Source organism: Prinia subflava, chromosome 28 (genome assembly GCF_021018805.1).
Source record: "Prinia subflava isolate CZ2003 ecotype Zambia chromosome 28, Cam_Psub_1.2, whole genome shotgun sequence".
NCBI classification, from domain to species: Eukaryota; Metazoa; Chordata; class Aves; order Passeriformes; family Cisticolidae; genus Prinia; species Prinia subflava.
The window spans coordinates 558830-581724 of record NC_086274.1 but is presented as its reverse complement, the minus strand read 5'-3'; the positions used below and the strand labels follow the sequence as shown (position 1 = coordinate 581724).

The 22895-nt window shown below is 41.9% G+C and overlaps 1 protein-coding gene across 11 annotated transcripts in view; it reads left to right on the top strand.

Annotated features, from left to right (window-relative positions):
* Positions 1-22895, top strand: part of ZBTB20 (zinc finger and BTB domain containing 20) — a 472116-nt gene that overhangs the window by 300332 nt on the left and 148889 nt on the right. For all 11 annotated transcript variants that reach the window (XR_010083181.1, XM_063419871.1, XM_063419872.1 and 8 more), the window contains one exon: positions 10488-10588. The gene's annotated coding sequence lies outside the window, so the exon portion shown is untranslated. The remainder of the gene's footprint in view (positions 1-10487; positions 10589-22895) is intronic.

Here is a 22895-nt window from a genome sequence, read left to right as displayed (position 1 = left end):
TCATGGGATTTGTGGTGGGAGGGAGGACATGCTTCGGATGGTGACGAGGATGGATAATACAAACGGCTGTCGTAGCCCCCGATACAGGTAATTGGCAGATGTGCCTGCCAACAGAAGTGTATTGGCTTTGGAAAACCAAAGACTCCTCCGTCATGAGGGGCTGGAGGTTGCCATCAGAGTCCTTGCAGTTGTTTCCACTTGGCTTCACACACAGAAAGGCAGCTTTGTAGCTTTGTTTTTTGATTTTTTTTTTTTTACCCTTTGGCAAAGGTTGCCGCAAATAATCTGACTTTAGATAAGATGATGTGAAAACAAGCACCTCTTGAACCCTGCACATGTTAGTCCCTGTTCTTATGGTAAGATTTTATAGATGCTGAGGTGAGCAAAGCCCCGTGTGGCCAGAGAAAGAGAGAGAATTTAGGAGAACAGTTTCAAGTGAAGAATATTGACTTTTCTGCAGTGATAATCCTAGAATCATAGAATGGTTTGATCATCAGTCAATTCCAACACTTCTGCCATGGGCAGGGACACCTCATACTGGATCAGGTTGCCCAGAGCCCCATTCAGCCTGGTTTTAAATGCTTTCAGATTTGGAATGTCCACAACATCTCTGGGCAACTTGTGCTACTGCCTTAACAGCCTTATCATAGAGAATTCTTCCTAATATCAATTTAAATCTATATTCTCTCAGTTTAAGGGCATTACCCTTTGCTCTATTACTTTATGCCCTTGTTTAAAGTCCCTCACCATCTTTTTTGTCAGCCCCATTTAGGTACCAGAAGGCTCCTCTGAGGTCTTCACTGAGAGCTTCCTCTTCTCTGGGGTTAATAACCCCAGCTCTCTCATGCTGCCATCACAGAAGTGCTCCAGCCCTCTGAGCATCTTCGTGGTCCTTCTCTACTCTTGTCCCAACAGCGTGGAAAACCACAGACTCCTGCTGCTTGGCTTTTCCTAGAGCACTGCATTTGCTTGTCAGGGTGCTGTCAGCTTCCCCAGATTTTCCTGCAGCAGGCCTGGCTGCTGTGGTGGCACCAGCTTCCATTTCCCAGTCTCTGGTGTCAGACAGCTGTGCTCCTGAGGGGCAAGGAGGCAGCCAGCAAGGAGCTGGGTGGGTTAGTGCTCACCCCACTCGCTGTCACTGCATTGAAGACAAATCCTACAGGACAGCCCAGGGGCAGTGAGGGCAGTAGAGCCTTGCAGGAATCCTTAACTGTGGGAAAGAGGGGAAAAAAATGGCTCATGGAGCCCCACCTATAAGTGGGCTTTGTGCAGAGGGACTCACTGAAGCTGTATTTTTAACATGTTTGAGTATAAATGACCCATTTTTACCTCTGCATACATCATCTGCATCATCCCTTCACTTCCTTCCTCTTTAAGTGATGTGTTATGCATAGATTTGTCATTTACACTCCAACTGCATTTTGCATTATTACATTTTAATGATATTTGAAGTTCTTGCATACATATTTGAGTTCCCGATATAAATGAAAAAAAAGAAATAATCAGCATACTTGGTTTATCTGATGGCATAAAAATGTTCTATCATAACTTTGGCAATTTCTTGAGTAAGATCAAGCACAAGATCAAATACTAAGAGAGGATCCAAGTACATCTCTCTATCTCAATGTCTCTAAAGTTAGGGTTGTTCAAAGTCAACAACTGAATTTTGCAGTTTGGCACAATGTATACCTCAGATAAAAAATATTTAACCAACTCTCCCCCGAAAGCTTTGTAACTTGTGGTTTAGGGTAAAAATGAAACAGAGGTCTGAGTGGTCCTTGACTCTCACTGGTTATTTTGTAAATGAACATCTAGGATATTGGCTTTGTTTGAGGATGCTCTGCGTGATCCAGAGGGTCTAACCTCCTCCATCCCGTATCTCATGTCGACTTACAATCTGTTATAATCTATTAGGAATCTTGAGGCTTGAGGGCAGAATTTTGTGTAGGGATAAAAGATGCTTTCATGTTGGTGCTGTGGGATATCTTTTTTTTTTTTTTTTTTTTTTTTTTAATTCTTTCTCTCATTCTCCATTTCATGAAAATTCATTAATCTGTGACATTTAAAGACTCTGTCTGAGAGGTGTCTGGAGCAGCGGCCGGCTGCATACATCGATAGTTTCTCGGAGTCTGGCACTCTGTCAATATTTGGGGGCCTCAGTAACAGCACTTAAATGCACTGCCTGCCAGCCGTCATGCTCTTAGCGTGTCTGTGAGAGTCTGAATGAGGGGATATTAGCACGACGAGTCCTTTCACAACTGGCAACACTTTAGAGACAAACCGCTTGGTAGGTATCTCTCCTCTTCCCTCCCCTCCTGTTTTCTGGCATGTCTGCTTTGTTTATCTGATGTGATTTATGTATTTACACACAAATATGCATCCTGTGAGGAGGCATCATAAATCCTGAGGCTAGAGGTGGTATTATGGCATTATCTATATAACAATGGAAATGGGCTGAAGCTGGATTTGGACCCAGAACCAGATTAAGGTTGGGTTGACTTCTGGGCCAGTTGAGTGAGGAACAGAGTTTTGTTTGGATTTCATGGTGCCAAAATCTTTTGAGTTCAGTTCCAAATAATGAGGATCTTGGACTAAAATATTACAGGAAGTGCTACTGTGGCAGTATTTCAACCAGCTCCAAACCAGAAGTGGAAAACAAGCCATTTCAAGACTTGGGTTCTATTCAAATCAAAACTGTTACAGCAGGTTCAGAATACAGACCTTCTGTTCCTTTTTTAATCCTATCCCACTGCATAAATTGGATTCACAGCTGAATATTACTCTGGATTATCCATGAAACCTCTCTTTTCAGAGTTAAGAAAACCACAGAAACAAAATGCAACATTTTGTTTGTCTGGTGGTGTGGGAAGTACAGTAAAATAAATTTGAATTCACAGATATTTATTGATATCCTCCTTCTCCCTTTTGTTTGGTTGGAACATTATGGCTAGAGAGCAATCACTGTATTCTCTGATACAGCCATGTTTATTTTCTCTTTACACATTGTGCTTCACCTCTTGCTTATTATGTTGCTGGATATGGCTCTGAAACCGGGTTGTCTAGAGAAGTGAAAGGCCACAGTGTCTGGAGGTTTGCACTGGCTTTTTAGAGCTGAATTGTGGACAGAAATCAGGCCATGAAACTGTCTGAATCTTTCAGTTTCTAAGTCTCCTTAGAATGCTGTTTTTTTCAACCTATTTTATGCCATATACACCAAAAGGAGATGAAGGGTTGGAGGCAAAGTAAGCCCCACATTATGAACATTTTCCTGACTGAATTTTGGGACCAAATTCTTAGACAGATATATTTGAATCAGAAACTCTCTGAGACCACTTCCTTATCATCCCTACTTTGCAAGTATAGTAACACCAGCCAGTGCTCCTCAGCAGTGATCTCCAGCACATCCTTCAGTGCTAACTTGAGCTGACAACTTCTTCTTCCTTTTCCAATAATGTTCAAAAACCTTTTTTTCAATAAACGTCCCCTGGTAGCACCTGCAAAAATTTGGCACAATAACAAAATAGAGAAAATTATTGTGTTAGAGCTACCTTTCAAGAGAAGGTTGGCAGCAAAAATAGCTAACTACCATTTCTCAATCATCTCTTTGCTTGTTTTAGCACTCTCTCATCTGCTGCCTTTATCTTGATTTTGCCCTTACTCCAACTACAGCTGCATCTGATCTCCATTTTCCTGTTTGTGTCCCAGAGCACCTGCAGTTATACAGTATTTTGTCACCTGTTGGGAAAAAAAGGCAAACCCTGTGAAAGTTTACAAATGTCTGTGCAGCGGCAGTGAGTAACACGGGATGCGTTTATCCCTGCTTCAGGCCGAGCAGCAGTGAGTAAATAAACAGTCTCAAGGCTTCTGCGAATGCTGGGGATGCGTCTGGCTAGATGGCAGCAATGGCCAATAAGTACAGTCAATCTGCAGGGAGGGTGATTTGTTTTTAACGCTAATAGTTGCTCCTTTGGCGTGGTGTGGGGGCCATGTGCGTGCTGAGGGCAGTGGCGGCCTGCAGCGCTGCCCCTGGACAGAGCAGGAGAGCCTTGGCTCGGCCTGTTCCTCCCGCGGCCCCTCACGGCTGGGAAATGGCAGCGGGGTCCCCTGGAGCTGAGCAGCAGCCCCAGGGATGGAGAAAACCAGCACGAGGTTAAAGCTGCCGTGGGACTCCAGGACACTGGGGGCACCCATGCTCAGGCTCCTACGGAAGGAATTACGGTCCCGTGTGCTCCACAGTTCCTTCCTCCTCAGGAGGCTTTGCGCTGCCTTCCTCAGGCTCAGCACTGGAACACACGAGCTGAGCGTAACCCACGCGCCTTTTGTACCCAGGGAGTGCAGCTCAGCACATAATGGGGCACGTTTGAATCCCGTCCCCAGTGTTTTAAAAACGTGACTGACTTTATTGTCAGTGACAGCCGTGTGTGCTCTCAGAAACCTCCCCACCCCCAGCCCCGAGTGCTCTATGTGGAAGTTGAAGAGTTCATAGTTTTGCAGTCCTTTCTATTCCTGTGGTGTTTATTTTCCAACGAGCTCCAGTTGTCTTTCAACTAGGTAAGCTGGCCTTGTGAGATGCAAGGGGTCCTCAAAAGAGAGGCAGGCACACCTCTTCCCTGCGGTCCCACAGGCTGCTTCCACCTCCCTGCAGATACTGAACTCGCATTTCCCATTCCTGCTGGTGCCTAAAGCCCTGCACAGGGAATTTGAAGGTTGCCTGTGGGGCTTTCCACTTTTTCCAGCTCTTTCAATCCAGCTAGTCTTCCTTCCCTGGAGGGAGGAGAGGATTTGTCCCCAAATAATGGGGGTACAAAAGTGCTGAAGGGATCTTGGGTTTCAGGCTTCATTCATTACGTGTCCCTGTTGGTTCCTGGTAGCTGTAAACGAGATGCTTTCTTTGAGTGCTGAAATTGATGAAGCAGGAAAAATCCCGGCTTGCTGTCCGTTCATATTTTACATCTATTAATAAGTAATTAATTAAAAAAGAAGCTGATGTTCCCATGATGGGCTGCTAAATATATGCGAGTGAAACTACTGGCATTAAAAAGAGATTTGACTGCAGTTGAGGAGTTATTTATATTTTAGTAAATCATATAGGCCCCAGTTGAGATGAGCAGTCTCTTGTTTTAGGCGCTGTACAGACCCGCTGTAGGAGGTGCCTGTAACCCCAACAAGCTCAGAGAGTGCAGAGACAAAGTGTGGACAGAGAGACAACCATAAAGAAATTAAATAATAACTTACCTTGGGTGCAAAGATGGGCTGAATCAAGAAGGGAATGCAGATACTGTGTTTCTCTGTTCTTTCATTAAGTCAAGAGCTGGTTGACTCATAATTCAGCCCTTAGATTTAAATCCTGGTAAAACTGTTGAATTAAATTTTTTATTTGCTGAAAGCTGCTCACCTCAGATATGGGTTAGCCAAAATTATGAAAAAAAAAAAAAAAAAGAAAAAGCTAAAAATAAAATTAAAATTTTTGGAAAGCCAGAATATTTTGTTTTGATATTTCTAAACAAGGTTTCTGGTTTTATTTTGATATTTCTAGACAAGGTTTCTGGTTTTGTTTTGAGACTTAGCCAATTTTAATCGAAATATATTGAACACAAAAAAAACCTAACCCATTTCATTAAACACATAGGTGATTTTTGGGGTTTTTTGGGGTTTTTTTCCCATGTTCTCAGTTTGGTCAGCTAGCCAAATAAATCAATTATTTGCACAACTGTAGTTCTAATTAGAATGTTGGGCTGTGGGGACTTGGGCTATATATTTCAATACAGTACATATTTATAATAGCATGTATCCTGCCTGGTACTATATATAATAATAGCAAGCAGTCTAGTGCACTGGGGAGATGGGGGCACTAGGGAAGACCCAGTGCCTTTCAGCTCTTCAGATTTTTACTTTCAGTGGTAGTTACATTTTGGAGGGTATTGCTTACAAGATAAAATTTGCATTTATTTGAGCAACTCACAAATGGGATTCACTGCAAAGCTATTATTAAAGGGAAATAATGCAGAAGAAGGAACAAAGGATACATTCTCAGCCAAGGCTGACATGTAGACACTTTAAGAGATCCTTGATGCCACGGGAAAAATTCTATCTTCTCACTCTATCATGACCTCCCAAAATCCTGGAAACCAAGCAATTAGGTACAGGGGCTGCTCATAAAGTGCTGTGACTGTTCAGCTGTATTTTTGTCTGTTTGCAGTGTTTCTACCTTGCAAACAGTGTACTCATTTCTGTGATCATTCCTATCTAGAAGCAGTTTCCTCTGTTCCAGTTCATAGGTGCAGAGCCCATTTTCTGTGAATTACTTCCAAGGAGGAGGACTCTGGCATCAGGTACTCCTGATGTGCTTTTTGCATGTCTAAGTGTTGCCACACTCTGCTGTAGGTAGCTGGTAGGAACTGCAGGAGTTACTTGAAGTTTGGCTGTGTGTTACTCTTCCTCATCTTCTTTTAACTGATGTGGTTTATTGTTTTCTCCATTTGCATGTGTCCATGAGCAATAAACCCATAATTTTATTCAGCCTTATAACCATGTTAGAGAAGCCCTAATAGGAGAGGGTGAGGTGTTTTCTTCCCAGCACAGCCAGTGTGATATTCATCCTGCTTCTTTCTTGCAGTAGAGCCCCACAGCCTGAGCTCAGGCACCCAGGGCACTCTGCCACCCTGTCTGCAGTGCCTCATGCTGTGATTTGGCAGTGATGATGCTCCCTCCAGGTGATTTCTCTGCAGTGTGCAGGGCCAGTGCTGGTTTTAGTGCTGCTCCAGTCCCAGCTGAAGGGCTCAGGTGTACTTCTCATATGATCTTTGTGTAGTGAGACAGACTTCTTCCTATGAAGCTGTTGTGGGAGTTGTGGGAGTGTGGGGAAAAATATGCCTTAGGATTGCTAGGCCTTGACTGCCAAGTCAAAATTTACAGAAGTTACAGAATTTTCTGAGTTGGGAGGGGCCCACAAGGATCATTGAGTCCAACTCTTAGGTGAATGGCCCACACAGGGATTAAACCCACAATCTAGATATTATTTGCACTGTGCTCTTAACCATCTGAGCTAATCTCAAGGCCAAGCCCTTCAAGATTAGGAGCAGGCTTTCTAGTGGAGAATTCTTCAGCTTTCAGTTCCCTTGACTGAAGAACTGTCACTGTACAGTGCACCAGTTTTGATCTGGTAGTTTAGCTGCAGAATGACACCCAGCTAGGGAGCCATGGATAAAATCTAAGAAATTAGACTTGACCAAGACCCCTCTGACTCCCCACAGGTATGCTTTGATGAGGTTAGCTTTATGCAGACTTTTGGCAACTTCTTTTGACATCTGTGAGGGCCTCATACTACATAGTCCTTACCTTCAGAAGTCTGAGGCATTAGTGGACAAAACAAGCTGTCAGATTTCTTTGCCTATTACCTCCCAGCTGCCCCATTTAATACTATCTGACGGTGAAGTTGTCAAGAGAGGTGCTGGGTGCCCCATCCCTGGAAGTATTCAAGGTCAGGCTGGACACAGCTCTGAGCAATCTGATCTGGTTGAAGAGAGAGGTCCCTACTCATTGCAGGAGGGTTGGATGAGATGACCTTTAAAGGTCCCTTCCCTTCCATCTCAGACAATTCTGTGATTCTGATTCTATGGTAGGCACCACAGGATTCAAGGTAAGTGAGAATGTGGTAGGAAAAGGTAGATTGGATGGGTGGGACTGGAGACTTGACATGAGGAGCTGAAAGTAGGCTGCAGTATACGGGAGGGTGAGCAGACATTTTTCCTGAGTACATACCATAGAATCATGCATATAGGGATCTGCCTCCACTAGTCTTTCTTTGTTCAGGAATTCTGCTTTTAGATTCCAGTGGTCCTAGTACTCAAGCCAAACATTCCCATGAGAAAGAAACACGGGTCCTCCTGCTGATGTTGCCAGTGCCCTGGGGTAGAAAACTGTGGAAAAGTGAAGTTTTTATTTCTGGTTGTTGCTGTTCTCTTTGTGCACTTACTGCTACAGTCCCAAGCAAAGGTTTGTCTAGACCAGAGCTCAGGGTTACTTATTATCCTCATAATCCATTTCCTTTTGCCAACAGCAGTGGCTTATGTGGCTAAGTCAGAAGGGAATGCTCCCATCACAGGCAGCCTCTTTTCTATGATCTTCATTAAGCTTTGGGCCATTAACTCAAGATGCGTGATTATTTTGTTTGTTCGAACAGCAAGACAAGCAGAGTCTCCTCTGAGTTTTTCTTTCAAGCAAACCAGCATGACTGAAAACTGGGAGCTTGCCAGAAAACGTTACGTGGAATAGTAGTGGCAGGTTCATCTTAGTGTGGGCGGAGAGGGAGCGATGTACCCTCTCTTTTACTACTCCAAACATGCAGTGTCCATATGCCATAGTTGAGTTGGTTTATGGATGGAGTATGAAGGATACTACTCCATCTCCATCCTGGAAACACTGTGTGAATGCTGTAGAATACAGAATCTTAGGGATACGAGTATCAGCTGTTGCTGCAGACCAAACACACAGCATCAATATTCAGTATGCTATAGACAGTACCGTTTTCCTCCTTTATATTTAGTGTTAGTACACAGAGCCAAATACTAAAAGGGGGGTGGGTGGGTCACATGATGAAATTAATACCATTAATTATTTAGAAACAATCAAAGGAAATACAAGACATCTGGCTTTAAGCCCAAACAACTCATGGCACTGCTGTTGCCTTGTAACCTCATCAGCTCTTAGTCCAGTCATCTCTCTTCTTTCATTATGAACACAGGAGATGCTTCCCCCTAGCCCCCCTTCCCCACCCCTCTTTCCTGCCTTATTTCTGGCAGCTCCAAGACAGATCACAAGACTGAACTATATAGTTTACTGATTTTGTGTGTAAACCCTGATTAGTTCTGTGGTGAAGAGGTATCCCCCCACATCCCCATGCTATACCATAGTGTTTGATTAGCAGTGTGGTGCAGCCATAGGTCACGTTTTTCTCCTCATCCTGATATTGGGGAATAGCTGCTGTAGGAGGAAAAGGCACTGTTGCTACAGTAGTGCTGAAAGTCATGGAACACACGTTTTGCAGTAGGCTGTACACAACATGCAGTGAGAGACGGTTCCTGCCCTGAAGAGGGGAGGGTCTACGCAGGCAAAAGCCTGGAGCAGAACAAACATCACAGCAAATGGAGGCGTTGTGCCCATGGTTCTCCAAGAGGACTCTGGCAGACCCAGTCCACTGGCCTTGGCATTCACCTCCCCCTGGCTGAGACCAGTGGTCTTATGATTCAGTGATTCTTCCAACTGAAGAATAAAACATTTTGGGGTCCCTTTCCCTCAGGTGATTATATCATCATGATGAGATAGTTCCATTTTCTCTTTAGCTCAGTCTTTCTTAGTATAGATGATTTAATTATGAGGTTCTCATCTTCCTTAGGCAAATTAGTATATACAACTTCCTGAAATGGTTTTATCGGGGCAAAGCAAAGTTCTTAGTGGTCCTTCTACTTTTCTGTGCATTGGTGAATATGGGCCTATTTTGATGACTCAAATGCTGATGTATTGTAGTCATTCTTATTACATCTTTGTCTCTGGAGAAGCAGTGACTTTCATTTTCTTGCTTTAGTCCGAAAAGCATAGATTCACTGACTGTTCTCTTAATGGTTGTTGAGAGTTGCTTTGAAGAACTCTTATTTTCTGAAAAAGCACTGAGACTTCTGTCACAGTAAGCATCTCCTGACAGTCTTTACCTACTCTTGACTACTATTTTGAAGATGCACATTCCCAATTATCTGTGCAAAAGTATTGAAATGCTCTTTCTTGGTTCTGAGAAGCTTGCTTTAGACTACTGCTCTCTATTATTTGTAGTATTCCATAGCCTGCTCTTGTCCTCGGGAAACGATGGCATCAGTTGAACATATTGGGTGTGATTTTTTCAAGTATGCAGTTACCCACATTCAGTTCCTTCTGCATTCAGTGTGTGTTAACACTACCTTCAACAAAGGCAGAGTTAGGCCTATGCAGAAGGCTTTAAAAGCTGAAAAATGAAACCCACCTCTTGCACCCTGGGCTATTTGCAGGCAAGAACATATGTTATGAGTGCTTCTGCTGCTTTTCACGGTGTTTGTTAAAGGTGCTCAGAGTCTTCTCTGAGTAATGGAGTAGTTAATTTTGATGCTATGATAGATTTGTTTCTTTCATGTTGTCCCTTAAAGTTTATCATGTAAACGTATTTTATCTCCTGGAACTAAATGTAAACAAAAATTCTAATAAACCAAAAAACCAAAACAAATAAACAAGCACAAACAAAAAAACCCCACAACCCCACAACCTCTTAGATTAAGTTGCTTCAAGATTTTATTTGTTTCCTTATACTAAAGCCAGTACTTTTTATTTTGTTTTCCTCAGATGTAGTCATTAAGTATAGTTTCTTGTTTACCTAAAACTTACAGTTTTATTTTCCTTTTTTCTTCTCTCTCTTTTCTTTTCCCTTCCCTGACATCTGCATCGCGTGTTGATGTCAAGAGCAGCAGTGGTTGGCAGTTTTCCTCAACTTTGCGAGAGAGAGAGAGATTTGGTTGGAATGAAACCTTCCTCTGCGTACAGCCTGCTTGGGATGCAGCACTGAAAGGTATAATCTCATTTTCTGTCTTGAAACCAGAGATGAAAACCACAAACAGGTAGAAATCTCGGTGCCAAACCACCTGTTGAGTCACAGCCGAAAAGCCTTTGGCAATCCTTTCCTCACCGTATCCAGTTGGAACGGTTACATGGCTGATTCACACAGTGTCTGTCTGTACCTGCGAGTTTGGTAAAGAGGCTAATTCATTGGAGAAGACTGGGATTGAAATCCAGTTAGAGTTAGCATGGCAAAGAATCTTCTGCTGTTAGTCCTGCTTTTCGCCTGGAGTAGCACACATCACTTGTATAACTCAGTTCAGCATTGAAAATACCAATCCTGAAGTCACATGCTGTGTATTAGAGAGAAAAATGAGATTTGTTGAAACAGCTTTGTGTGGAGTCCAGATCTGCAATAGCATGATATCCTAGAGGTCAGGATTGAGGTGACTGGATGAAACTGTGAAGACAAAAGTTGTGAAATACCCTGCCGGCAGCATCAGTTCTTCATCTTTTGAGGGTATTACAGTTCAGAAAATCACTTGAAATCAAGTTAAAATGCTATCCTTGGACTGCTACACATATGCTCCCTGTGACATACGCATTACAGAAACAGCCACTGTGTATTAGTACAGCAATACAATTTTGGACTCCACTCACAAAAATTAATAACATTCTTCAAATAAGACTGATGTAGGATGCTGACACATTTAAGCCCATATGTTCTTGGACTTGTGTCCTCCAGTGCATGAGAGAACTAGAAATCTCAGAATTTTTCTTATTTCCTGTAAAGCCATGCTGGTAAAGTAGTAGAATGCAAGTGCTGGCAGGCTGGCAGGGTTTGGACCATGGATAGCTGAACAGTAGAGCCATATTTTATACTTTTAGATGTTCTTATGTGTTCTATTCTGTTAGTGGTACTAGCTGACTTCCATGGGTTTGCACAAGCATAATTTAGAACAGATTTGGGCCACACTATTTATATTTGTGCAGATTGCTTCATGTTTGTGAAACAATTATTTCCTGTGGATCTGTAGCATTGTACAGTGTTGCAAAATGCTTTCATATGTATATATGACTGGTTAAAACATGAAATGTGTTTTGAGGCAACATGACAAAGAGCAGTAAAATCTGCACAGTAACTGAGCTTTGCTTGGCTGTCCATATAATTTCCAATTAATGTGGTTGCCGTGCTCTGAAGTCTCTCCAAAGCTGAACAAGACATGCTGTGGCCTTGTAAAAGATTTTCCCTTGAATTTTCTAAAGATTTCCATTACAGATGCTACAATGACATGAGGACAGTGTAATCTGTATCTTTAGTAGCAGTAACAATGCAGGGTGTGAAGTATATCCCCAAAATCTGAAGGTGTGAATGCTAACCCATCAGTGAGCTGTGTGAGAATTCTATAGAGTAAAACCTAATTCTGTGCTGAAGAGGAACACTGTGAACACCCAGCATAAAATAGAAGATGTTCTGTTCTCTACTGCACTATCTTGAGCCAAACTTGGGATCTAAAAGCCAAGCGAGGTTCTTTCATCACCAGTCACAAAGATGCTGTAAGTCAGATTGTCCCCTCAGGCTATATTTTGACAATGTAGTAAACTGAGCTTTGGGAACTTTCTACCAGATCGGGAACTCTGTCACCTCAAAATGCAAAGCACGGAGCCATTATAAATTCTCCAATGCAGTTTTAAAAATATGTTTTGATGTGTTGATGTTCTACCAGCAAGCTCTGTGCCTTATCTGATACCTTTTGTTCCTTGCTGCTAGCATTCACACATATAAGGGCTGGCAGAAATGGCATCTCGTGCCCTCACATGATCCAGATGAAGTCTGTGCCATGGAGTTATCCGTTAGTGCAGTCTGTTAAAGAGTCAATGATAAAGCACTGTCAACTCAGTTCCTTCCCTGCATTTTGTTGTCTTTCTATTCTTCCCTTAGTCCTGGAAGGCAGCACAGGTATCAGGAAGTACAAAATTTGATCTGTGTTACAAATAGAATCAGAAAATGTCTTGGGTTTTGCACATGTGTACCAACACTTCCAATCCAATGAACTGTGTTGAGAAGAGTGAAAAAACCTAAGTGTTGTTTCTTGCACAAAACAAAGGCAGGGCACTACAGAAAAAGTACATGGCCAAATTCCTTTTTGCCCAAACTCTAGAGAAACTATTGAACAGGCAAACCTTCAGAGTTTTGATTTGAGGATGTTTGGCCAGTATTTAAAATTTTGTACAAAATTCTTATTGTTTTCTTCTGCCTTCTTCCCCTTTGCTTTTCTCTGTTGTGTGATGAATGTATCATGTCCACATTTTGTGACTGTAGCTTTGTGTTTGAAGCCACATTAGCACAATGAATGTCTTTAGTAAATTATATTTCAGAATTTTTCCAGGGAATCTGCAGTTTGGAAAGGCAGAGATGCTTGCAAAATCTTCAATTTCAGAAATGCTCTGTATTTGAATGTATATGGTTTCCTTGACCTTGGTGTGCCAAAATGATTCTCAATTTGAGGATCTTGGTCTCTTGGAAGGAAGAATAGGGGAAAAGGAGGGAAGAACTTTATAGTGAGATTTTTAACACTGCTGTGTTTAAAACTTATTGTTTCCTGGAGTTTTAAGAAGTTTTCAATTTGTTTTCCTTGCCTCTCTAACCTAATTAATTTTCAGGGATATCCCCAGGGAAGTAATTTATAAGACAACTTCTAATGAATTACATTAGAAGTTGCTGTCATGGTATAAGCCCCCTTGTTTAGGGTAAATTTAATATGTTTCTGTGTTCTTTCCATCTATAAATACTAATCAACCAGTGACAGTCTGTTTTCTTTATTTTTCGGCAAATTTTGTTGTCAGTGTTGAAAGCAGAAAAACCATGGAAATTAAAAAGGAGAAACATGGCTGTAATTCAGCTGTGGCTAGCAAAAACCTTCTGTAGTGTCACCAGCAGAGAGGTAGGGCTCTCTGCTTTGACTTTTTTGTCTTTAAAAATAGGTTTTAGTAGAAAAGAGTTAAATAATAACTAGTATCCAAATCAACAGTTTTCCACTCACTGTAAAATAAAAACATTCACCCTCAAGGAAGAATTTTTAGGAAGGAAAAGCACGTACCAGTTGCATTGCTCTGTTCAGGACTGTCCCAACTGCAGTGTCTGTATTGGTGAAGCTGCTTAACCTTTTGAAGCCCGTGGATCCTTGTACTATCTTTTTGTGCAGCTTTTTTTTACTATCCATGCAACCTACTGACTTCAGCAAAATAGTACACACATTAAAACATTTACCTTGGGCCTCCAGGGCTGTGCATAGTTTTCTGGAAGATTAAGGAGACACAAGGGATAAGTGCTGCTCTTGGTAAAAGCAGTAGGCATTTTGAGAGCTGGAGCGAGTTTGCTGTAAATTCAGGCCAAAATACAAGTTTGGAATTTATTTGGATTCCAAAATTTTCCAGTAGCATTGCAGCTAGGTCCTTATTCCTGAGGTTGGGTGGTGACACTGACTTTCCTTTTCACAGAGAATGATATGCAGAAAAAAATCTTAAACGGGGACAAAACAAAGTATGGTGCAATTTTAGCAACTTTTGTTTAGATGGAATAATCCAAGGAAGAAAACTTTGTTTGTAAAACCATAGTAAACACAGCAAAACATCCCAACATAAATTCAGCAGACTACCCAAGCCAGTGTGTGAGTCTCAGCTTTTGCTCCAGTGTCTCTGCCTGACATGGGCTTCCTGACCCTACCATGGCCAGGTTCCAGCTGCTCACCCCCACCCTGGGCAGGATTTGGGGATCATCTTTCAGTAAGTGTGAGGAACTGCCTGGGAAACTTGCCTCAGGAGATGATAGCAGGGAAAGGGTGTTGTGCAGGGAGTGTATTTTGAAACACTGGATGCACTTTTTATAGTTTTCTATTTCCATCCTGTGTTCCCGGCTTTTCTAAAGGAATCCTAAGTAATTTCAAAACAGAATTACTTCACTAGCAGTTGTGTGGCCCTCATGAATATAGCAAAGCCTGACAATCCCTGTCTTGCTTTTTCTTGAGGTGCTTAACAGTCTTGCAGCATTTTAAAAATCTTCTTTCTATGTCCAGTTAGCATTGTCTTTACTTAAAGAGAAGGTTCACAGGCAAATATAAAACATTTATTATAGGTCTGCACTAATTCTGCCTTTTTTCTTTTTTTTTTTTCTTTTTTTTTTTTTTTTGAGATGCTACATTATTTTCCTTTCCTTACACAAATTACAGCAAACACAGTGCTATCCCACAGTCCCCAGCTTCAGTTTTAAAATGGATCAAGTTTAGGTTCTGACATAATTGGCAGAGTACCATCGTTTTTCTACCCCTCCCTCAATCTGGGCCATAATTGTGGATATCCTGTGGACTGCAGCCCAGAGACTGCCAGTGCTGGGAGCATACGGAAGGGAAGAGATGATGGCAATAGCTCTGTAGCTTGACCTGACATTTGCATTGTTTCCCAGTCGCTCAGTGTGATGAGGGGAGCAGAGGGTCTGGCATGAACTGTAAGAAACTGGCCATGATTTGGAGGAGCAGTCTCCCCTACCTGCCTCAGATGTTATTAGTCAGTGCTGTTTGCCCTTCAAAAAATATAATACAAAGAAGGGGTGTTTTAAATAAAGAGAAAGAAAGCAAATAGATAGAGAAAGGCATACTCTAGGCAATTCCACTGCTTGCAATGAAGTTTCACTGGGGATAGATATTGACCCCATAAAATCCCTGGGTCACAGACAGCCTTATGACAGACCCTGATAGCTTTGTGAAGACAGATTATGTCAAGCCCTCAAATTTGGAAACATAGCAATTCCTCTGTAGTAAGATTGCAAATGAACACCCATTTGGAGATTGCCAACATTATCACAGTTTGTCAGGGTGATCTCACAGCCCACAAAGCGCCGTAAGAGATTGCTTTACAAGTTCTGAAAGATTAGAGCGTTGAAGTATGTGACACTGGAATGATGCTTTGATGCCTGGCTTTGTCAGTCAGCCAGACAAATAAATAATATCCAGTGTTTTTATTAGTGTAAAGCATAACAGGTAATAAAAATGTATGCAGACACACTTCCATGTTGCAGCTACAGGGAGCACAGAAATGTAGGCGAAGGGAAAATGGCATGTGTGAATGTCAAACCCCTCAAACAGGCAGGTGAGTGTCTGTGTAACTTATTGCTATTTCAGCAGGTACTAGTTCAAAGCATTAGAATTATTGCATGGCTAAATGAAACAGCAGAAATATTTGGCAATCTTGGATTTTGGTCATCTAGAAAAGCATGAAAACATATGTTCTTATAAAATAAGGATGAATTGTTAAGGCCCCGGGCTGCAGAAACCGTGGGTTCCTTTCGTGAGTTGTGAGAGAGAGTAATGTAAGTGTGCACGTAGGAAGTGGTGTGGAATTAAACAGCAGAAGAGTGTAAAATCCAGCCTTTCTTAATAGCCCGGAATTGTGGAGAGCTTTTGGGTAATATGGCATGCTCAGATTTTTGTTAGGAGTTTCAGATCTCTTAAACTTAAGAGATCAATGTGAGAATAGTCTACAAGCATGAAATTGGTGTTTGGGACTTTGTATAACAACTGAACTTTGTAGGCTACCCTTTTCCAGATTCCTTCCACATTCAACCCAGATTTCCACAAAGGATGCCTAGTCTGAAAACCATTTGTGGAGCCTCAGATGAAAACTATTTGCACTGGTAAACAGTTCCAAACAAGGCAAATTTGTTAATCTTTGTGCGTTGGTACAAAACATTGGTATGTTTTCTGTGTATACCAGTGTTCCACCAAGGATGGAACATGGATCTGATTTATGTCAATTTTCAGCCTTTAAACTTTGTGGAACAGAAGGTATAAGGTGTACACTTGTTACACTCCTTCATTCTTGGAGAGCCACAAAGTTGTAGTAATGTCAGATTGGCTACAAACTCCTGCACCTCTGCTCCAGCTGGAGTTAGATGACTGTCATCTGCGTTTGTCTCCTGCCTGTAGAGCAACTCATAGTTTGTCCTTGGCCCTGGAGAGGTTTTGCTGCTGTTTCTCCATCCATAAGGGCAGCAGAGTACTTACAGGTACCCAGGCATTAGTTAATGGTTGCTTACACTAACCTGGAGAAGCTTGGATGAAAGACTTGGTGTAAGGGCATAGAGTTATTATGACTATTATTAGCTGAATTCCTAAACCTAGACAATGTATTTGCACATGTAAGTAATTATGATGCACTTCAAGGCATTCTGTTTGTAATGCTTTGTAATGCTTTGCTCTCCATTTCCTACAAATCAAATTACTCAGGGATAGATTTGATTTCCACATCATTTTGAAAATATTTTCTTTTTCTTTTTTTAATTTCCTTTGTATTAATTTTTTTCAAAGTTCAAAACACAACCAACTGTGACTAAATGCATAAACCCAAACAAAAACCCCCTAAAGTATAACAAAATTAAAGGCAGCCTAAGATGATATGCAGCAAACAATGTAAATCATACCTAACAAACGTGGTTGTAATAATATACCTTATCCATGTCTGATCCACTAATAACAAATACTTATTCAGAGAACAAATAACTCATTCTTCTTCTTAGAGAGAGAGAGGCAAGACCCAAATTCAAATTATATCTTACAGTCTAAACAAATATGAAAAACCTGCCAAATCTTCTTATAGAAATCCCAACAATCTTGTGTTTTCTTGGTATCTTTTGGGAATAAGGAGATTGGGAGGAGGGGAAAGAAAGGCCAGCTTTTACTGGAAATCTGTGTCCTGATCCTGTAGCTGTTCTGTGAGAATTCCTTGGTGCCTTCTGTTGAAAGGTTTCTCTTGCGGGTACTGGATTCAAACCAAAACCTGAAAGCACAGCCTAGGGTTATTTTTAATAATTTGGGATTTTCTCCTCCCTTATAAGTTTCTTCAGAGTGTTGGGTTGACAAACAGATTACAAGTGAACTCTGGTCAGTTTATAAAGTTCGTTACAAGACTAAAGACTGTTATTAGAAATTAATGAATGCTTTCCTTTCTCCCTCATGGCAAAATAGGCTTTTGACATTTTCACGTTTTTCCTTTTTGGTTACATAAACAGTTCCTGTTTGCTTAACAGAATAGCATCGTCCTCCCTGTCCTACACCGTGGGTGTGGCACCGTCTTCCCCCGGTCCTTCCCTGTCATGGAGTCAGTCAGGTTTGGTTTAGTTCTGGGCCCCGAGTCGCCACCAGCGGCAATTGGCACAACTGCTTCCCAAAGTGGGAAAAGGCAGATGTTCAGGTATCTTGCAAGCCATGGCACACCTGACCTGCCACACAGCACCTATTTGTTGTTTGTGACAGGTCCTGGCTCAGCTGGCTGCAGTGCCAGCTTTGCCACTTGCTCCATCAGTGTGCGAGGAGCTCTGGTCTCAGTGCCTGCTGGCGAGAACTCATGTCTAATGATGTTTAAAGAAGCTGAGTATTTCCCTCTCATGTTAGACTTTAGGGTAGAAAACAGTGTCTAGCTTATGTCTCTTCTGTTGTCCTTGTTGCACCTTGTGCTCCTCACTCCTCTTCTGTGGGCTGCAGTTCTTAGGAGGAGAAGAATTTCAGTCTTTTTCAGTCCTTTGCCTGTGTGTGCTGGTGAAATCACTGCCTTGCAGGGGCTCTGTGCTGGGAGGTGTAGCAGGGTGTCTCTGTGTGTCTTTTGATTTTGCCTTGAGGCCTCTTGTCCTTCAGCAGCACCCCTCAACTCCTTGCTCCTCTCCCACTGTCCCCACATGTCCCTTTAGCTGCTGGTCTATCCAAAATGCCCCCATGCCGCCCCTTGCCTGGACTGGTCCTGCAGGGATATTCTCTTTGTCTGAGAGGTGATGGTCAGGAATTTTGCAGTTGATGCTTCTAGTCACTATTATTGCTTGAAGTTTAAAATGTGCTGTTAGCCGAGTCCAGGCTGCCTCTTGCAAAGACCCCCTGTCTAATAGACCCAGGTAACCTGGGCATGTCAGACACAAACGGGAGATGAGTACGATCACTAGAGTGACGTAAGGTAAGGAAGCATTTTTAGAGCCTCTCATATGGTATTTGGCATCGTGAACATCAGTTTAAATTCTATCAGCAGCAATTTGCACTTAAAACCTAAGCCATAGAAGTTTCTCAACATCATAGCTGAGAAACATGCCTTAAAAATGTGAGCCAAGCATAGCTGGTGCAGGGTCATGTCCCAGTGTGTAGGATCCCAGATTACTGCCACTTGAGCTGTTTTTGGTTTTTTTATTGAGGAATGCCCAATTCCACAGTCAGGACTTCCAGCAAAGATATTTTCTTCCCTGACCAAAAATATGAACCTTATTAGCTGGAATGTAAAACATAAAAACAAAGTGTCTGTGCTGGCTGCAGAAACAGAGATCTCAGTTTCAGATACAGACCAATCCCCTAGCAGCGGGCTAACTGCATCCACCTCCTTTTGAGTACCAGAGAGAAAATCTTAATGCACTTTTTGTGTATTCTCTTTGAGATTCTTATTAAATGTCAGATGCTAGGCCTTTTTTCCCTGTAAATCTGAATAAAATCCTGTCAGGGGAAAGAGAGGTTTGGGAAAAGGGAAAGTGTTTATAGAACGTGTTCTGATAGAACATGCCCTGTGCAGGGCAAATTGACTTCTGTGGTACATGGGCTTAGGAGGGAAATGGGGTAACAAGAGAAAAAAATAGAAATAATGTATAGGGAGAACCTCAGAAGTCAGAATTACATTATATTCTTTCTTTTCATAGTAAAATTACCTGCTTTGTGAAGCAATGTCTTAAGTATTTAGCCTGTAATATTTTCATAAGAATGCATTTCTATTTCCAAAGAGAAAAAGAACCCAGAACATGGTTTAGGGATTTGAGAGAATGTGTATCACTTACATATGAGTAACTGTTCCTTGTATTTAAATGAAAATTAAATTTTTGGTACTGCTGTCATTCTTTGATTGAGAGACACAAAGCCATAGAATTAAGGTTATAGTTCCTGTCATTCAGTTGGGCTCTGCCTTAGTCAGATTGGCCAAAATATCAGAGAAAATATGGCTTCTGAATTTAATCTTTTAACCTCTTGTTCCTAGCACTGCAGCACATCACTGCACTGCCCCGTAGCACAAGAACTGCTCAAAAAAAGTATTGTTCAGAACTTGAACTGCTGGTGTGCTGGTCCAGAGCTGCACTTTGGCACCTTCAGTTAATCTTTCCAGATCAGGGTAGTAATTTAAATGTCTCTTGAGATCTTGTGTCTTCTCATGCATTTGCATATCTCTCAATCTGTCCATAATTACGGTTATTTAAATGGTTTTGGATTTTAAACTTGTTGGATCTTCCTTTGAACGTTCCATTCGTTTAGTCAGTGTGGAGATGGTGCCTCTGCCAGGGCCCCACATGGGTTTCCATTTGTGTCTGCTTTCTGGATTCTCACAGGGAAGAGGTGGCATGGGATTTGTTCAAGGAGGCTGCATTCATTTTCAGTAGACATATCTCCTGTTGCACAGTGATAATGTGGAACAGTTAAGGTTGTATTTATTCTGCAAGAGCTGAACTGTAACCCCCACTAGCAGAAGATCAAGGTCCAGGTAAACAGGAGGGTTTGCTTATTTGTTGAAAGACTGTGGTAAGGTCTTAAGGTACAAAATCTCCTTTACATCCCAGCCCAAAATAGTGCATTGTCCCCAGAGGGTGGCAACAGCAGATGTTTGTGAAAGGCAAGACCAAGCCTCCAATATGATCAGGAAAATCATTCTCAGTGCAAATTTCACTTCATGGTGCTTAAGGGAAGTGAAGCACCATTTATTGACACAACTGAGGATTTTTACACTCTGTTGTGTTATGGATAGAGAAGAATAGTAAAACAGCTTCTACTTGGCATGTTTTCAGTGCAACCACCAGTTAGAGGGAATTCAGTCATGCTCAATGCCTGCAGCCTGCACACCAGGGAAAGTAAACTTCTGTAATATATGGCATAGTCATCAAACTCTCTGCATGCACATCTAATCTGTGCAACTGTTTCCTGGGCTATAGTCTAGAGTGAATACAGGTATACATTATTGCTTCCCATAATCCTGCCAGTGGACAGCAAGCATAGACATACAAAATCTTAGAAAGGCATCAGAACAAACAGGCACATGTTCTTCATCTCTCCATGCAGTCACCATGTATCAAAAGCACAGACAGACAATACGTCATATGTGAGGGCAAAAAATCCAGACTGCACCCCATGCAGCCATCACACCTTGAAAATAGACATAAAATGTGAAGTCAATATGAATACACAGCTCCTAACAGTCTAATAGAATAGATCACACCACAGCCAGGTACATCTGTTCTCAGCACTAACCATTATCATTAGCTTAAAACACTTAAAATCACTGAGCTTCTTCAGGTCTGGGGACAGATTATAGCAGGAAGAATCTGCTAAATAGATTTAGCAATGTTGCAGGCAGGGACCTTGACTACATTAAAACGATACATTTTGCATCTTAAAGGCTGTAGACTGTTTTCAGAGGAACAGTCTGAATGAAGAATGACACTAACACTGGATAGCAATTTCTTTATCGCTGTGTAAATACAGAGCTTGAAACCCTTGGACAAACAACTGTGCCAAACTGGAAAACAATTTGCTTGTGAAAAATCAGGCTTGCAGCGTATGGCAAGTCATCAGCCGTCCTGTGTTCTTGTCAGACTTCTGTATAGGCTGGAAAGACTGAACTGTGACTGGACTTCAGACTGAGGGGCTGACAGAAAGAATCAAATCTCTCTTCTGTAGGAAAAGAAACAAAAGAAAGAGCATGTTTCTCCCTGTCTCTCTGTGTTCACATGCTGGTATCTGACTGCTGTGAAATGTGAGATATGGATTCTTGCAGAGACTGTCAAGTCATGAAAGCGTACAGGAGCTTTCAGAAGCAAACAAAAAAACCCCGGTTTGATATGCATGCAGCAGTGACTACTAAGGTGGTATGCTGCATCTTGTTTAGGCCTTGCTCTGAAAGAGCTGATGAAGAAGGTATGTGACTGGTTCACTGCCTGGCTCTTCAAAAGAAGTGAAAGCAGAGACATGGCATAATAACCATGATAGAAATAAATGTATGAAATACTATTTTTGATGATGAAAAATGTCTGGAAGGTGCTAAAGAGAAAAAAAACCAAAAAGACATGTATTGCACATTAGTTAAGAACAGGTCCAAAGGAACAGGTAAAGGTTTAGCCTGTGTTCTCATACTTATCAGGAAATTTTTTGAATTTTATGATCGGCGATGAAGGATTAATACCTCTGCCAGAACTTCAGTGTGTGGTTCCATCTACCTTAACCCAGACTAGGAACTCTCCAAGAGTGCTCCTGTTAAGAGATTGGGAGAAAAAGCAATAGCAAGTACACATAGAAGGCCATCCTAGTTTTTGATCAAGCTCACTCTTTTTTGTATCTTAACAGACATCAGAGATCCCATCTTCCACATAGTCATATTTTCCATATCTCTCTCCATTCTGTCTCATGGCACAAATTTCTGAGGCATTAAGGCTGACAGGAGTTCTGTGTTTCCCCACAACAGAGCAGGCTAAGTGTGTGGAACCTCCTTCCGCTTTCTGATAGGGTGAAGTGTCTGTGTTTTCCCCATCTTGACCCACAGTTTGTTAATCTGCTTTCCTGTGTCTGAAAGGCCACACAATCTTCCCTTGCAAGGTGCTGAGAACGCTTCCTGGGGAGGGAATCCTTGCCTTCGGGGTACTGACATAACCTGTGCACAGTGAGTGGAGGTCCCCAGAAAACGGCAGTCAACAGCCAGCCTTCTCTGGCACAGTCATTCTCTCTGTGCTAAAGGACAATCTGTCACTTGCTTGGGAGGCAGTCTGAACCCGTGCAGTTACATCCCTGAGGAACTGGTGGTTAGTGTACACCTTACCAGCCCCTACTTCACATGTGAAGTGTATTTCTTTTATCGCGTCTTCTTAAATACAAATAAAGGGCATCAAGGACATGAAAAAAGTCCCTACCAAACCAGGAAACAGTATTGCACCCAGTTCTGTCTCTGGAGAAAAGGAGTAGTTCTGGTAGTTATGTTGCAGGGCACACTCAAAGCAATACCCGGATGATGCTCTGGTGGCAGGGCCATGGTTGGGGAATCAGGACCAGAGTGGGACAGGTGATCACCCTGGCAGTTGGGAAGGACAGCTCATGACAAGAAATAACCCATGGTATATGCCTGTTCATTCAGCCCCAGAACAGGGATAGGTGGGATATATTTCTTTTAAGAAAAAAACAACTAATAAAGTTGCCAAGAACAGATATTTTATAATCTGTGCTAAATCTCTGCTGGAAAACACGAACAGCAATGAAACTGAGAAGACACTA